An 18,307-nucleotide genomic window follows, 5' to 3' on the forward strand; every position below is an offset into this window, starting at 1 on the left:
AAAAGACCATCGCTTGTCCCCGACCGCCACTCATAAGGAAGACAATCAATAAATAAATTGTGCTCCAACTTCATCACAAAGCGGTTCACCATACGTGCATGCTACGAGAATCACAAACTTCGACACAAGTATTCCTTAAATTCATAATTACCCCACTAGCCTGACTCTAATATCACCATCCTCATATCTCAAAACAATTATCAAGCATCAAATTGATCATAGCATCCAATTCACTTTCTATGATAGTTTTTATTATACCCAACTTGGATGCTCATCATTCTATGACCAATTTTATAACCATAGCAAATACCATGCTGTTCTAAAAGACTCTCAAAATAATATAAGTGAAGCATGAGAGATCAACGATTTCTACAAAATTAAGCCACCGCCATGCTCTAAAATATATAAGTGAAGCACCAGAGCAAAAATTATCTAGCTCAAAAGATACAAGTGAAGCACATAGAGTATTCTAATAAATTCTAAATCATGTGGGTTTCTCCCAAAAGGTGTGTACAGAAAGGATGACTGTGGTAATCTAAAAAAGCAAAGACTCATATCATACAAGACGCTCCAAGCAAAACACATATCATGTGGCGAATAAAAATATAGCTCCAAGTAAAGTTACCGATAGAAAAAGACGAAAGAGGGGATGCCTTCCGGGACATCCCCAAGATTAGGCTTTTGGTTATCCTTGAATATCTTGGGGTGCCATGGGCATCCCCAAGTTTAGGCTCTTGCCACTCCTTATTCCATAGTCCATCAAATCTTTACCCAAAACTTGAAAACTTCATAACACAAAACTCAACAGGAAATCTCATAAGCTCCATTAGTGCAAGAAAGAAAAACCACCACATAAGGTACTGTAATGAACTCATTCTTTATTTATATTGGTGTTAAACCTACTTTATTCCAACTTCTCTATGGTTCATACCCCCCGATACTAGCCATAGATGCATCAAAATAAGCAAACAACACACGAAAAACAGAATCTGTCAAAAACAGAACAGTCTGTAGCAATCTGTAACTTTCGAATACTTATTGAACTCCAAAAATCCTACCAAAATAGGAAGTCCTAGGAAATTTGTCTATTTATCTTCATAAAAAAGAATCAATGCAAAAGCACGTTTTTGTGATTTATTGAATTGTTTCTCGTGAGCGCAAAGTTTCTGTTTTTCAGCAGAATCAAATTAACTATCACCGTAAGTTGTCCTATAGGTTCTACTTGGGACAAACCCTAATTAAAACAGAAAACCACATCTAATCAGAGGCTAGATTAATTAATTATTACTAAGCAGAAGCAAAAATCAAAGAACAAATATAAAATTGGGTTGCCTCCCAACAAGTGCTATCGTTTAACGCCCCTAGCTAGGCAAAAAAGGGAGAATAGCTCTAAGTGTTGCCATCTTTGGCATTCAATTCTTCAATAGAACACTTATAACCCATAGGAGTTTCTTTATTTTTAGTAATGATTAAACTCTTAGGAAAAAAATAAAGATATTAGTTTGTAGCAAAAGGTTCCTTAATAAGAGCAAAGAAATTGGAATGAACGCTTATTGATTTGAGATCCACATTTTCCTTACCAGAAGATTCACCCTTATTTGTAGGAACATACATTAATTTGGAAATTTTTGTAGGAGGAGTTGGAGTATTTTTCATGGATGAAAAGGCAGACCCTGAGTTAGTAATAATATTCTCAAGTTAACCGATTCTTGTGGAATCTTGATCTATCCTTTCATTAACTATAGATTTCTTCTCCTTAAAAAATTTCAAAGTAACTCAAACCTTAGATCCATATTGAGTAATTTGGTTGTGGATCTTTTTATCAAAATTTTCAATTAACTCGACACTAGCAACTTTATTTTTAATAATTTCAAGCCTTTGCATCACATGTTCTAAAGTTAAAACTGTTCTGTTAAGCAAACGAGGCGGTAGACCGAACAAATCTGTCATGGCATTATAAGCATCAAAAGTATGGCTACCCAAAAAATTCCCTCTGGTATTGGTATCAAGAATGTATCCATTCCAAGGAGTAATTCCTACATAAAAATTGCGAAGAAGAACGGAAGTGGATTGCTTCCTAGTAGATCTATTTTGAGCATTGCAAATTCTATGCCAAGCATCTTTTAGATTTTCTCCCTCCCTTTGTTTAAAATTAAGAACTTCATGATTGGGAGTATTAATGATGATAGGAGGACTAGCCATGATAACAAGATAAATAAATGACACACGAGCACACAAGAGGCAAGCGAAAAAAGAGGCGAACCGAAAAGAGAGGCCGAATAAAACGGCAAAGGTGAAGTGGGGGAGAGGAAAACGAGAGGCAAAATGCAAATAATGTAATGTGAGGGAGATGAGTTTGTGATGGGTACTTGGTATGTCTTGACTTGAGCGAAGACCTCCCCGGCAACGGCGCCAGAAATCCTTCTTGCTACCTCTTGAGCAGGCGTTGGTTTTTCCCTTGAAGAGGAAAGGGTGATGCAGCAAAGTAGCGTAAGTATTTCCCTTAGTTTTGAGAACCAAGGTATCAATCCAGTAGGAGGCTCCTCCCAAGTCCCACACGCCTACACAAACAAACAAGGAGCATAATTGGTTTGTTGCCAAAAATTGGCATGCCAATGTTTGGCATTTTGCCAAATATTGGCTACTACTTGGTTGGTTCGTGCCTATCTCTTATAAAGTTGCCAATAGTTGGCAAGTCTTGGTATTGCCAATATTTGGCAATGCCAACATTTGGCAAGCCAAAAATTGGCAGCAAACCAATTATGCTCAAGAACCTCGCAACCAACGCGATAAAGGGGTTGTCAATCCCTTCACGGTAACTTGAAAAAGTGAGATCTGATAGAGATAATAAGATAAGATAAATATTTTTTGGCATTTTTATGATATAGATTGGAAAATAAAAGATGCAAATAAAAGTAGATGGAAAACTTATATGATAAAAGATAGACCCGGGGGCCATAGGTTTCACTAGTGGCTTCTCTCAAGATAGCATAAGTATTACGGTGGGTGAACAAATTACTGTCGAGCAATTGATAGAAAACTGCATAGTTATGAGAATATCTAGGCATGATCATGTATATAGGCATCACGTACGCAACAAGTAGATCGAAACGATTCTGCATCTACTACTATTACTCCACACATCGACCGACTCCTGCCTGCATCTAGAGTATTAAGTTCATAAGAACAGAGTAACACATTAAGCCAGATGACATGATGTAGAGGGATAAACTCATGAAATATGATATAAACCCCATCTTTTTATCCTCGATGGCAACAATACAATACGTGCCTCGCTGCCCTTGCTGTCACTTGGAAAGGACACCGCAAGATTGAACCCAAAGCTAAGCACTTCTCCCATTGCAAGAAAGATCAATCTAGTAGGCCAAACAAAACTGATAATTCAAAGAGACTTGCAAAGATAACCAACCATACATAAAAGAATTCTGAGGAGATTCAAATATTTCTCATAGATAAACTTGATCATAAACCCACAATTCATCGGATCTCGACAAACACACCGCAAAAAGAGTTACATCGAATAGATCTCCAAGAAGAGGAAGGAGAACTTTGTATTGAGAATCAAAGAGAGAGAAGAAGCCATCTAGCTAATAACTATGGACCCGAAGGTCTGTGGTAAACTACTCACAACTCACCGGAGAGGCCTTGGAGATGATGTAGAGGCCCTCCATGGTCGATTCCCCCTCCGGCGGAGCACCGACGAAGGCTCCAAGATGGGATCTCGCAGATACATAAGGTTGCGGCAGTGGAATTAGGTCTTCATGGTGCTCCTGGATGGTTTCGGGGTATGTAGATATATATAGAAGGAAGAAGTAGGTCGGTGGACGCTCCAGGGGCCCACGAGGGGGGGGGGGCGCCCACCCCCTTAGGGCGTGCCGGGCATCCTCGTGGCCGCCTCGTTCGTTGCTTGACGTCCACTCCAAGTATCTTGGTTTGCATTTGTTCCAAAAAAGATCGCTCCTGAAGGTTTCATCCCGTTTGGACTCCGTTTGATATTCCTTTTCTTCGAAACACTGATATAGGCAGAAAAACAGCAATTCGGCTGGGCCTCCGGTTAGTAGGTTAGTCCCAAAAATAATATAAAAGTGTAAAGTAAAGCCCATAAGCATCCGAAACGGGTAATATAATAGCATGGAACAATCAAAAATTATAGATACGTTGGAGAAGTATTAGACGACGTGGTGGTGGTGGAGCTCGTGGTTCTCCGGCAGGGCTTCGCTAAGCACTACGGAGAAGGGAGAGGTGTAGGAAGGAGTGGAAGGGCAGCACCAGGGCATGTCAAGGTGCAGCTGCCCTCTCTCTTCCTCACTATATATAGGGGGAAGGGGGGAGGAGGAGGCGCCCTAGGGTTTCCCCTAGGGGGTGGCGGGGCAGATTGGATCTCCCTAGTGAAACCCTAGGGAGACTTGCCCCCCAAGCCAAGCCATGTGGAGGCTTGCCTCCCAAGACAGGTGGAGGCGCCCCACCTCCCCAAGCAACATGGGAAATGGTATGGGGGTGCACAGCCCTTTAGTGGGCTGGTTTTCCCCCTCCCCTTGTCCCATGAGGCCCTGCAACACTTGTCGGGGCCCCTGAAACACCTTTCGGTCATGCTGGCCATGGTCGGTACACCCGGAACACTTTTGAACTCCAATACCCTTCGTCCAATATATCGATCTTCACCTTTGGACCATTCCGGAGTTCCTCGTCACGTCCGGGATCTCATCCGGGACTCCGAACAACCTTCGGTAACCACATACAATTCCCATTACAACTCTAGCGTTATCGAACCTTAAGTGTGTAGACCCTACGGGTTCGGGAACCATGCAGACATGACCGAGACACCTCCCTAGACAATAACCAATAGCGGGATCTGGATACCCATATTGTCTCCCACATGTCCCTCGATGATCTCATCGGATGAACCACGGTGTTGGGGATTCAATCAATCCCGTATACAATTCCCTTTGTCCATCGATATGTTACTTGCCCGAGATTCGATCATCGGTATCCCTATACCTTGTTCAATCTCGTTACCGGCAAGTCTCTTTACTTGTTCCGTAACACATGATCCCGTGACTAACTCCTTAGTCACATTGAGCTCATTATGATGATGCATTACTGAGTGGGCCCAGAGATACCTCTCAGTCATACAGAGTGACAAATCCCAGTCTAGATTCATGCCAACCCAATAGACACTTTCAGAGATACCTGTAGTGCACCTTTATAGTCACCCAGTTATGTTGTGACATTTGATACACCCAAATAATTCCTACGGCATCCGGGAGTTGCACAATCTCATGGTCTAAGGAAATGATACTTGACATTAGAAAAGCTCTAGCAAACGAACTACACAATCTTGTGCTATGCTTAGGATTGCGTCTTGTCCATCACATCATTCTCCTAATGATGTGATCCGTTATCAATGACATCCAATATCCATGGTCAGGAAACCACAATCATCTATTGATCAACGAGCTAGTCAATAGAGGCTCACTAGGGACATGTTGTGGTCTATGTATTCACACATGTATTACGGTTTCCGATTAATACAATTATAGCATGAACAATAGACAATCATCATGAACAAGGAAATATAATAATAACCATTTTATTATTGCCTCTAGGGCATATTTCCAACAATGAGCTCACCCATGTCACTACAATAACGCTTAAACCACCCAAGCTTCTGGTTGAGGGGGGTAAAGTGACAGTTCTTCTCCAAGACCAGAACCGCCTGATTCGCCGCAATACTATATGACAAGTGAATAATTTCTGAGACCTGCCGTACCCAATGGTGATCCGATTCATCCTCCCGTTGCATATAGTTATCAAGATCGATAATTGTGAAAGGCTGCTTGCATGTCCCATGCAAATTCTTAATGAACCACGTTTTCAACTCTGCCCATGAATTGATGGAATTAGGAGGTAATCCGTTTAACCACGTACGAGCAGGCCCATCCAACATCATAGTGAAATATTTGGCACATATAGCCTCATTGACATCCAACATCTCCATGGCTAACTCATAACTCTCGATCCAAGCCTCAGGAGGGAGATCAGCTATATAATTAGGCACCATTCGAGGACCTTTAAAGTCTTTGGGCAGGCGTTCATTGCACAAAGCTGGCACTAAACACGGCACACCAACCGTCTTGGAAATTGTCCCAGCTCCCATTGAGATTGAAGGGGCCACTGGAGGTTGCTGATAAGCCCCCAACTGAGTCACCGCTGCCAACTGAGCCGCCACTGCTGCCTCCGCCTCTCGGCGGGCTTTGGCTCCATCCAAAATTTCCTGGGCATTAGTAAGGGGCGGGTTATTCCCAACGGGCGGGTCATCTTGGAATGGTTGACGACGTCGTTCACTGCTGGAAACCGCAGGCAACTCAACACGCCGGCTATAACTATGGCTCGGGAGAGGAGTTGAGTGCACCCGATCACGACTGTATGAATATTTCTACTACTATGCAACCACTGTTTGCAAGAGCTCAATCGCGTTCCGCGCCTCTGCTGCGAAGGGCGTCTCATCAATAAGGGGGAGCGCATTAAGCCGGGTAGCTGCCGCTAACATATTATCCACCGGGTTAGAATAATGACTGGGCGGTGTCAAAAAATGCTGATGCGGGGTCTAATCCCTACTGGGCGGGTCTGGCAAGCGAGGCTGAGCCACCACCGCACTTCCTGGCGCCTTTGGAGCCCTAGTTGTGCCTGGCGGATTACTTGGTCCTGCTCCGGGTGTGTTAAAAAGGTTCCGCGCCTCATACTGCAAAGGCAGGAGGGTTTGGTGTCTCCTTTGAAGTACAACATTGGATGCGTTCTGATCCAGACTTAAGCAAAAAGCCTCCACCCTTATACGTTGTGACTCTGCCTGCATCTGGGCCCGTTCTGTCACCATTCTGACATTCTCTGCATTGAGATCCTCCTGGGCTTTGGCTATCTCATCTCGCACCTTTGCAACCTCCGCATTATGCTCTGCTTGATTCGCCACAGTAATCTCTGTTGCTAACAAAGTTGTCAAAGTGCCCAAGAGTTTCGAAAAAACTTGATTCGGCGACCTAACTGAGCCGCCAGCACCAGCCGCAACATTAACAGTTGAGCCAAATGTCACAACTGCAACCATTGACGAATTGAGAACCGGCCTTGTGCCTGCCATAAAAATAGCAGCCCTTTACGGTGGCTCATAGGTGTGCAGAATACTTTCACCATCAGAATAGCTCCCAAGCCCGCCATCTTAAAGCTGGTAAATAAACTCCGTCTCTCTGGTCGAGGACTCATCGCCTGAATAAACGAGAGTCTCTCCTCCAGATACAGAATCCTTCGCGAGATCCATGCCATGCATGAAACCGACGAACACACTCTTCCGTTCGGGTTGAAACCGGGCGGGTTACATGCGCCAAGCCGACTCGGATGTCGATGGAGGTGTCCGGCTTGGGCTCAGATCTGCCGATATTTCCAATGAAAACATGAATTCCGTCGAAGGGGACCCCGTACCCATACTCGATTGAGTCAGCTTCGGGGCTCCAACCGGCGTCGTCAATGTAGAGCTTGCCGCAGCGACTCTTGGTCATGCCGTCAATGGCGTATCCCACGATCCCTAGAAAAGAGCCCTTAAAAAACTCGAAACCACTGTGTGCTGTCCCCATGGTGGGCGCCAATTGTCGTGGGTTTAACACAACAGATCTCCTGGTGAAAGAACTCAAGCATGGAGCCATCACAACATAGGTTAACTTCAAGGGGTTGAGCGGGACAAGAAAAACGAGTTTACCCAGGTTCGGCCCCTCATTAATGAGGTAAAAGCCTACGTCCTACTTTGAGTTGTATTGCTTGAATATCAATTACAAGGGAGTGGAATCGCTTAACCTAGCTCTCGATCAATTGTTTCTTAGGTTTACCTGCTGCAGGGGCTCCCCTTTATATGCATAAGACGAGGCCCTGGGCTTACAAGAGTCCAGGCCGGCTTACACAACATAACCGACTCTGGTTCTAAGTCGCCTTGCCTTGCTAGGCAAGTCGCCATTGGGTAGCTTACAACACCGGGTCTCGCACCATCTTCTAGGCTTGGGCCTCCGGTGGCTCTCCTCGTAAGTCGCCCTCCGGATCTCATGTCTTGATCTCCTAGGCATGTCTAAGGCCTCCTTTATAAGTCGCCAACATCTTAATCCAGGCCAGTAGGGCGGGTCTCATCATGGGGTTATATCCCCAACAGGCGCCATTGCTGGGAAGGTGAGTGCTTGAAGGTATATCTTTAGATCTTCCAATCGAATCTTTTAGTTTCTTGTTTTATCACTAGTTTGGTTTATAAAAGAAAACTAGAAAAATGGAATTTTGGTGGTCTCATATTGTTCGTCTTTATAATGTCTTTCGTGAAAATAATGGATCGAAAAATTGTGCTCAATTGCTAGAAGAAGAATTCAATAACATGTTTGGCATAAATTCTTTGAATGATGAGCATGAATATGGTGCTAATATGAATTCTTTGAATATCCATGATGCTAGTGATATGCAAAGCCATAAGCTTGGGGATGCTATGTTTGATGAAGATGACAAAATTTATTATGATGAAAGCATGCCTCCTATTTATGATGATTATATTGATGAAAGTGGATTTGGAGAGGTCATGACTTAGTTTAGTGATGAATCCACTATTTCGGAAGAGGTTTCAATTGATCATGATAAAAAAGTTACTATCTATGATGATTATGGCGATGACATGTATGCTATATTGAATAATGATAACCATGAAACTTGTCATCATGATATTAGTTTTCAATCAGATGATAGTTATTTAATTGAGCTTGCCCCGACTATTATGATTGAGAATAAATTTGCTAATGTGGAGAGTAATAAAATTTCTATGCTTGTGGATCATGAAAAGAATGCTTTATGTGATAGCTATATTGTTGAATTCATTCATGATTCTACTGAAAATTAGTATGAGAGAGAAATATATGCATTTACATAATGCAACAATATCAAGTTTCCCCTCTATGTGTTGAAATTTTTGAAGTTATACTTGTTTTGCCTTCCTATGCTAGTTGATTCTTGCTCCCATAAATTGTTTGCTCACAAAATCCCTATGCATAAGGTGTGGGTTAGGCTTAAATGTGCTTGCCATTGAAGGAAATATGCCCTAGAGGTAATAATAAAGTTGTTATTTTATATTTCCTTATTCATGATAAATGCTTATTATTCGTGCTAGAATTGTATTAACCGGAAACTTGATACATGTGTGAATACATAGACAAAACAACGTGTCCCTAGTATGCCTCTACTAGACTAGCTCGTTGATCAAAGATAGTTAAGTTTCCTAGCCATGGACATGAGTTGTCATTTGATAACGGGATCACATCATTAGTGGAATGATGTGATGGAAAAGACCCATCCATTAGCTTAGCATAATGATCGTTCAGTTTTATTGCTACTGCTTTCTTCGTGTAAAATATATGTTCCTCCGACTATGAGATTATGCAACTCCCAGACACCGGAGGAATGCCTTGTGTCCTATCAAACATCACAACGTAATTGGGTGATTATAAAGATGCTCTACAGGTATCTTCGAAGGTGTTTGTTAGGTTGTCACAGATCGAGATTAGGAATTACACTCCGAGTATCGGAGAGGTATCTCTGGGCCCTCTTGGTAATGCACATCATATGAAGCCTTGCAAGTAATGTGACTAATGAGTTAGTTACGGGGTGATGCACTATGGAACATGTAAAGAGACTTGCCGGTAACGAGATTGAACTAGGTATGAAGATACCGACGATCAAATCTCGGGCAAGTAACATACCGATGACAAAGGGAATAACTGTGTTGACATTGCAGTTCGACCGATAAAGATCTTCATAGAATATGTGGGAACCAATATGACCATCTAGGTTCCGCTATTGGTTATTGACCGGAGAGGTGTCTCGGTCATGTCTACATAGTTCTCGAACCCGTAGGTTCCGCACGCTTAACGTTTGATGACGATAGGTATTATATGAGTTATGTGTTTTGGTGACCGAAGGTTGTTCCGAGTCCAGGATGAGATCACGGACATGGCGAGGAGTCTCAAAATGGTCGAGAGGTAAATATTGATATACTGGAAGTTTTTATACGAACACCCGAATGGTTCCAAAGAGGTTCGGGGATTTTTCGGAGTGTTGGAGGTTACCGGGCCCCCGTGGAAAGTTAATGGGCCTCATGGACCATAGTGGAGAGGAGAGGGCTGGCCACGGGAGGTGGCGCCCCCCAAGCCAATTCGAATTGAACAAGGGGTGGGGGGCGTGGCCCCCCTTTCCTTCTTCCTCTCCACCACTCCACCTCTTTCCCCTTTCCCCCTCTCCGTAAAAAGGGAAAATAGTGGGGGGGGGGGCGAATTCTACTAGGAGTGGAGTCCAAGTAGGACTCCCCCCTCCATGGTGTGCCCCTTGGTCGCCGGCCTCCTCCCCTCCTCCTTTATATACGGGGGCGGGGGGCACCCCAACACACATCAATCAATTGTTTAGCCATGTGCGGTGCCCCCTCCACCGTTTACTCCTCTGGTAATATTGTCATAGTGCTTAGGCGAAGCCCTGTGCGGATCACTTCACCAACACCGTCATCACACCGTCATGCTGACGGAACTCATCAAATCCATCGACACTCTGCTGGATCAAGAGTTCGAGGGACATCATCGAGCTGAACGTGTGCAGAACTCGGAGGTGCCGTACGTTCGGTACTTGATCGGTTTATTTGAGAAGATGTTCGACTACATCAACCACGTTAAGTTAACGCTTCCGCTTTCGGTCTATGAGGGTACGTGGACACACTCTCCCCCTATCGTTGCTATGCATCTCCTAGATAGATCTTGTGTGAGCGTAGGAATTTTTTTGAAATTGCATGCTACGTTTCCCAACAGTGGCATCAGAGCCAGGTCTATGCGTAGATGATATGCATGAGTAGAACACAAAGAGTTATGGGCAGTGATGATCATACTACTTAGCACCAATGTCTTATGTTGATTCGGCGGTATTGTTGGATGAAGCGTCCCGGACCAACCTTACATGATCGCGTTCATGAGACCGGTTCCATCGACAGACATGCAACTAGTTTTGCATAAAGGTGGATGGAGGGTATCTGTTTCTCTAACTTTAGTTGAATCGAATTTGACTGTGGCTGGTCCTTGAGAAGGTAAAAACAGCAAACTTGATAAATCACCATTGTGGTTTTTGTGTCGTAGGTATGTACGGTTCATGCTAGAAGCCCGTAGCAGCCACATAAAACTTGCAACAAACTAAGTAGAGGACGTATAACTTGTTTTTGCAAGGCATGTTGTGATCTGATATGGTCAAGACATGATGTGATATAAATATTGTTGTATGAGATGATCATGTTTTGTTAAAGTTATCGGCAACTGGCAGGAGCCATATGGTTGTTGCTTTATTGTATGAAATACGAAAGCTATGTAATTGATTTACTTTATCACTAAGCGGTAGCGATAGTCGTAGAAGCAATGGTTGGTGAGACGACCATGACGCTACGATGGAGATCAAGGTGTCAAGCTAGTGATGATGGAGATCATTACATTGCTTCGATGATGGAGATCATGTGCACAAGATGATGATGGCCATATCATGTCCCATATTTTGATTGCATGTGATGTTTATCTTTTATGCATCTTACTTTTCTTAGTACGGCGGTAGCATTATAAGATGACCCCTCACTAAATTTCAAGGTATAAGTGTTCTCCCCAAGTATGCACCGTTGCGAAAGTTCTTCGTGCTGAGACACCACGTGATTATCGGGTATTATAAGCTCTACGTTCAAATACAACGGGTGCAAGCCAGATTTGCACACGCGGAATACTCGGGTTAAACTTGACGAGCCTAGCATATACAGATATGGCCTCGGAACACTAGAGACCGAAAGGTCGAACGTGAATCATATAGTAGATATGATCAACATAGTGATGTTCACCATTTAAGACTACTGCATCTCACGTGATGATCGGACATGGTTTAGTTGATTTAGATCACATATCATTTAGATGACTAGAGGGATGTCTATCTAAGTGGGAGTTCTTAAGTAATATGATTAATTGAACTTAATTTATCATGAACTTAGTCCTGATAGTTTTTTGCATATCTATGTTGTAAATAAATGGCCCGTGCTACCATTCCTTTGAATTTTAATGCGTTCCTAGAGATAGTTAAGTTGAAAGATGATGGCAGCAACTACACGGACTGGGTCCGTAACTTGATGATTATCCTCATTCCTGCATAGAAGAATTATGTCCTTATTGCACCGCTAGGTGTACCACCTGCCCCAGCAACTACAGACATTGTGAATGCCTGGCAGTTATGTGTTGATGACTACTCATTTGTTCAGTGTACCATGCTTTACGGCTTAGAATCGGGACTTCAAAGACGTTTTGAACGTCATGGACCACATGAGATGTTCCAGGAGTTGAAGTTAATATTTCAAGCAAATGCCCGAGTTGAGAGACATGAAGTCTCGAACAAGTTCTATAGCTACAAGATGGAGGTGAACAGTTCTATTAGTGAGCACATACTCAGAATGTCTGGGTACCAATATCACTTGACTCAGCTTGGAGTTAATCTTCCAGATGATTGTGTCATTGACAGAGTTCTTGAATCAGTGCCACCAAGCTACAAAGGCATCATGATGAGATACAATATGCAAGGGATGGAAAATACTATTCCTGAGCTCTTCGCGATGCTAAAGGCCGCGGAGGTAGAAATCAAGAAGGAGCATCAAGTGTTAATGATTAACAAGACCACTAGTTTCGAGAACAAGGACAAGGGTAAAAAGAAGGGGAACTTAAAAAAGACTGACAAGCAAGTTGTCACTCCCGGGAAGAAACCCAAAGTTGGACCCAAGCCTAACACTGAGTGCTTCTACTGCAAAGGGACTGGTCACTCAAAGTGGAACTGCCCCAAGTATTTGGCGGATAAGAAGGATGGCAAAGTGAACAAAGGTATATTTGATATACATGTTATTGATGTGTATCTTACTAATTCTCGTAGTAGTGCCTGGGTATTTGATACTGGTTCGGTTGCTCATATTTGTAACTCGAAGCAGGGACTATGGATTAAACGAAGATTGGCTAAGGACGAGGTGAATGCGCGTCGGAAATGGTTCCAAGGTTGATGTGATCACCGTCGGCACACTACCTCTACATCTACCTTGGGGATTAGTTTTAGACCTGAATAATTGTTATTTGGTGCCAACGTTGAGCATGAACATTCTATCTGGATCTTGTTTAGTGCGAGACGGTTAATCATTTAAATCAGAGAATAATGGTTGTTCTATTTATATGATTAATATCTTTTATGGTCCTGCACCCTTGAAGAGTGGACTATTTCTGTTGTATGTTGATCGTGATGATACACATATTCATAATATTGATGCCAAAAGATGCAAAGTTGATAATGATAGTGCAACTTATTCGTGGCACTACCGTTTGGGTCATATAGATGTAAAGCGCATGAAGAAACTCCATAATGATGGACTTTTGGAATCACTTGATTATGAATCATTTGATACTTGTGAACCGTGCCTTATGGGCAAGATGACTAAAACTCCGTTCTTCGGAACAATGGAACAAGCTAGTAACTTATTGGAAATAATACATATCGATGTATGCGGTCCAATGAGTGTTGATTCTTGTGGCGGGTATTGTTATTTTCTGACCTTCACTGATGATTTGAGCAGATATGGGTATATCTACTTAATGAAACACAAGTCTGAAACATTTCAAAAGTTCAAAGAATTTCAGAGTGAAGTGGAGAATCATCGTAACAAGAAAATAAAGTTTCTACGATCTGATCATGGAGGAGAATATTTGGGTTATGAGTTTGGCCTTCATTTAAAACAATGTGGAATAGTTTCACAACGCACGCCACCTAGAACACCACAGCGTAATGGTGTGTCCGGACATCGTAACCGCACTTTATTGCATATGGTGCGATCTATGATGTCTCTTACCGATTTACCACTACCATTTTGGGGTATGCATTAGAGACAGCTGCATTCACTTTAAACAAGGCACCGTCAAAATCCGTTGAGACGACACCGTATGAACTGTGGTTTGGTAGCAAACCTAAGCTGTTGTTTCTTAATGTTTGGGGATGCGACGCTTATGTCAAAAGGCTTCAGCCCGATAAGCTCAAACCTAAATCAGAGAAATGTGTCTTCATAGGATACCCTAAGGAAACAATTTGGTACACCTTCTACTACAAGTCCGAAGGCAAGAATGTTGTTGCTAAGAACGGAACCTTTCTAGAGAAGGAGTTTCTCTCGAAAGAAGTGAGTGGGAGGAAAATAGAACTTGATGAGGTAATTGTACCTACTCCCAATTTGGAAAGTAGCTCATCCGAGAAATCTGTTCCCGTGATGCCTACACCAACTAGAGAGGAAGCTAATGATAAAGATCATGAAAGTACAGATCAAGTTGCTATAGAACCTTGTAGGTCTGGCAGAGAACGATCCGCACCAGAGTGGTACGATAATCCTGTTCTGGAGGTCATGTTACTTGACCATGACAAACCTACAAACTATGAAGAAGCTATGATGAGCCCAGATTCAGATAAATGTCTTGAGGCCATGAAATCTGAGATAGGTTCCATGTATGAGAACAAAGTGTGGACTTTGGTGGATCTGCCCGATGATCGGCGACCCAAAGAGAATAAATGGATCTTCAAGAAGAAGACTGACGCTGACAGTAATTTTACTGTCTATAAAGCTCGACTTGTTGCAAAGGGTTTTTGATAAGTTCAAGGTGGTGACTACGATGATAATTTCTCACCTGTAGCAATGCTTAAGTCTGTCCGAATCATGTTAGCAATTGCCGCATTTTATGATTATGAAATCTGACAAACGGATGTCAAAACTGCATTCCTTAACGGATTTCTTAAATAAGAGTTGTATATGATGCAACCAGAAGGTTTGTCGATCCTTAAGGTGCTAACAAACTGTGCAAGCTCCAGCGATCCATTTATGGACTGGTGCAAGCATCTCGGAGTTGGAATATACGCTTTGATGAGGTGATCAAAGCATATGGTTTGGTACAGACTTTTGGATAAGCCTGAATTTACAAGAAAGTGAGTGGGAGCTCTATAGCATTTCTAGTATTATATGTGGATGACATATTGTTGATTGGAAATGATGTAGATTTTCTAAATAGCATAAAAGGATACTTGAATAAGAGTTTTTCAATGAAAGACCTCGGTGAAGCTGCTTACATATTGGGCATCAAGATCTATAGAGATAGATCAAGAGGCTTGATAGGACTTTCACAAAGCACATACCTTGATAAAGTTTTGAAGAAGTTCAAAATGGATCAGTCAAAGAAAGGGTTCTTGCCTGTGTTACAAGGTGTGAAGTTGAATCAGACTCAATGCCCAACCAATGTAGAAGATAGGGAGAAAATGAAAGTCATTCCCTATGCTTCAACCATAGGTTCTATCATGTATGCTATGTTGTGTACCAGACCTGATTTGTGCCTTGCTATAAGTTTAGCAGGGAGGTACCAAAGTAATCCAGGAGTGGATCACTGGACATCAGTCAAGAACATCTTGAAGTACCAGAAAAGGACTAGGGATATGTTTCTCGTTTATGGAGATGACAAAGAGCTTGTCGTAAATGGTTACGTCGATGCCAGCTTTGACACTGATACAGATGACTCTAAGTCACAATCCAGATACATATTTTTATTGAATTGTGGAGCTTTCAGTTGGTGCAATTCTAAGCAGAGCATCGTGACGGGATCTACGTGTGAAGCGGAGTACATATCTGCTTTGGAAGCAACAAATGAAGGAGTCTGGATGAAGGAGTTCACATTCGATATAGGTGTAATACCTAGTGCATCGGGTCCAATGAAAATGTTTTGTGACAATACTGGAGCAGTTGCCTTGGCGAAGGAATCTAGATTTCAGAAAAAAACCAAACACATCAAGAGACGCTTCAACTCCATCCTAGATTTGGTGAAGGAGGGAGACATAGAGATTTTCAAAATACATACGGATCTGAATGTTGCGGACCTGTTGACTAAGCCTCTTTCACGAGCAAAACATGATCAACACCAAGAATCCATGGGTGTTAGATTCATTACAATGTAATCTAGATTATTGACACTAGCGCAAGTGGGAGACTCAAGGAAATATGGCCTAGAGGCAATAATAAAGTTGTTATTTTATATTTCCTTATTCATGATAAATGTTTATTATTCATGCTAGAATTGTATTAACTGGAATCTTGATACATGTGTGAATACATAGACAAAACAACGTGTCCCTACTATGCCTCTACTAGACAAGCTCGTTGATCAAAGATGGTTAAGTTTCCTAGCCATGGACATGAGTTGTCATTTGATAACGGGATCACATCATTAGCGGAATGATGTGATGGACAAGACCCATCCCTTAACTTAGTGCTACGTTTTAAGCTTGCGTTGGTTTTCCTTGAAGAGGAAAGGGTGATGCAGCACAGTAGCGTATGTATTTCCCTCAGTTTTTGAGAACCAAGGTATCAATCTAGTAGGAGATTCCTCACAAGTCCCGCGCACCTACACAAACAAACAAAGAACTCACAACCAATGCAATAAAGGGGTTGTCAATCCCTTCACGGCCACTTGCGAAAGTGAGATCTGATAGAGATAATATGATAAGATAAATATATCTGATAGAGATCTGATAGGCATGATCATCAACCCACAATTCATCGGATCTCGACAAACACACCGCAAAAAGAGTTACATCGAATAGATCTCCAAGAAGAGGGAGGAGAACTTTGTATTGACAATCAAAGAGAGAGAAGAAGCCATCTAGCTAAGAACTATGGACCTGAAGGTCTGTGGTAAACTACTCACAACTCATCGGAGAGGCCTTGGAGTTGATGTAGAGGCCCTCCATGGTGGATTCCCCCTCCGGTGGAGCGCCGGCGACAGCTCCAAGATGGGATCTTGCGGATACAGAAGTGTCGGCGTTCTGGGAATGGGGGTCCCCAGACTTGCCTGCCTGCGGCCTGCGCCGTGGCTCAAGGGGCGGCCCAGCATGGCCCATCTTCATCAACACAAGCTCAAGACCCTCGCGAGGGGCCAAGTCTTGCTGGGTGGACGACAGGGAGCCTTCTCAGGCACGGCCTCGTCAGGCTGGCTCGCGAGGAGCTGGAGAGATCAAGGCGGGGTACCTCACGAGGTGCCCATGACGCAAGCCATGACGACCAAGGGCGCCAGGCGGGCGCCAGCCCGCGCAGTGTCCTCCTTTCCTCTTTGGTGCAAGGGGAGCAAGACCAGCAGAGCGGCAGGATGGAGGTCATCGTGGAGCCCCAGCCGGCGTCACCACCAGAGCCTTTGGCAGGCGAGGACCAACTTTAGTCAGGATAAGTGTACTAGATGTTCCCCTTCAAAATGGCCAATTGTTGGCGCCCTTCCTGCTCAATATTTGGTAAGAGGCCCAGGGCCTTTGCCTATAAATAGGACTAGCCACCACAAGGTAGAGGCATCGGATCTTCACCAGGAAACTAGTAGAAGGAGCGACTGAACTCCCTCTAGCAGTTCATTGCACCAGCCAAGAACAGACACTCACGAGGCTGTTCTTCCTTGTACTGTTCATCATCAGCCCTAGAGGCAATCCACCACACCACACACTGGAGTAGGGTATTACACCACAATGGTGGCCTGAACCAGTATAAACTCTGTGTCTCTTGTGTTGTTCCTTTGATTGCTTAGATCATAGCGAGGCGGTGAGGTGCAGGTAGGCGGAGGGCGAGATCTTCGCGCGCACTCCTGAGTTCGAACCTAGAGGGTCTGCCGGAACCCAAGATCCGACATTTGGCGCGCCAGGTAGGGGTGCGCCGGAATCCACCTTCTACCGCTTCGCGTCCCGTCGCATCGTCATCATCATGTCTGGCGACCAGGCAGGCAACCCTGATCCCTGGGCGGCCTGGCCCGCCCATGCAGAACCGCTCGCCCCGGGCAACCCCATGCCCCAGGCAACTCGCGGTCCGCAGGGCGCTGCAGGCCGCGGGTGGCGCGGACAGGCAACGGCAGCTCTCACGACGTGGCAGGCGCGGTCGGCAGCGAGGGCCTCCCATCACGCTGCGGCCACGGCGTCGTACACCCGACGGGAGCAGGCGAACTCGAGGGCCGCGCTCGCTGTGGCCCGAGAGCTGCTGCAGTGCAGACTGCTGGAAGGCGGTGACGACGTGCTGCTAGAACAGGTGGCAGAGCTCCTGGGCTTCGCCGCGTTGGGGGCTCCCCCCTTCTGCACCCAACTCCCACCTCAGGTCCAGGTTGGCCCGCACGGGGGCTCCATGCACGCCCGT

Source organism: Triticum aestivum, chromosome 7B (genome assembly GCF_018294505.1).
Source record: "Triticum aestivum cultivar Chinese Spring chromosome 7B, IWGSC CS RefSeq v2.1, whole genome shotgun sequence".
NCBI classification, from domain to species: domain Eukaryota; kingdom Viridiplantae; phylum Streptophyta; class Magnoliopsida; order Poales; family Poaceae; genus Triticum; species Triticum aestivum.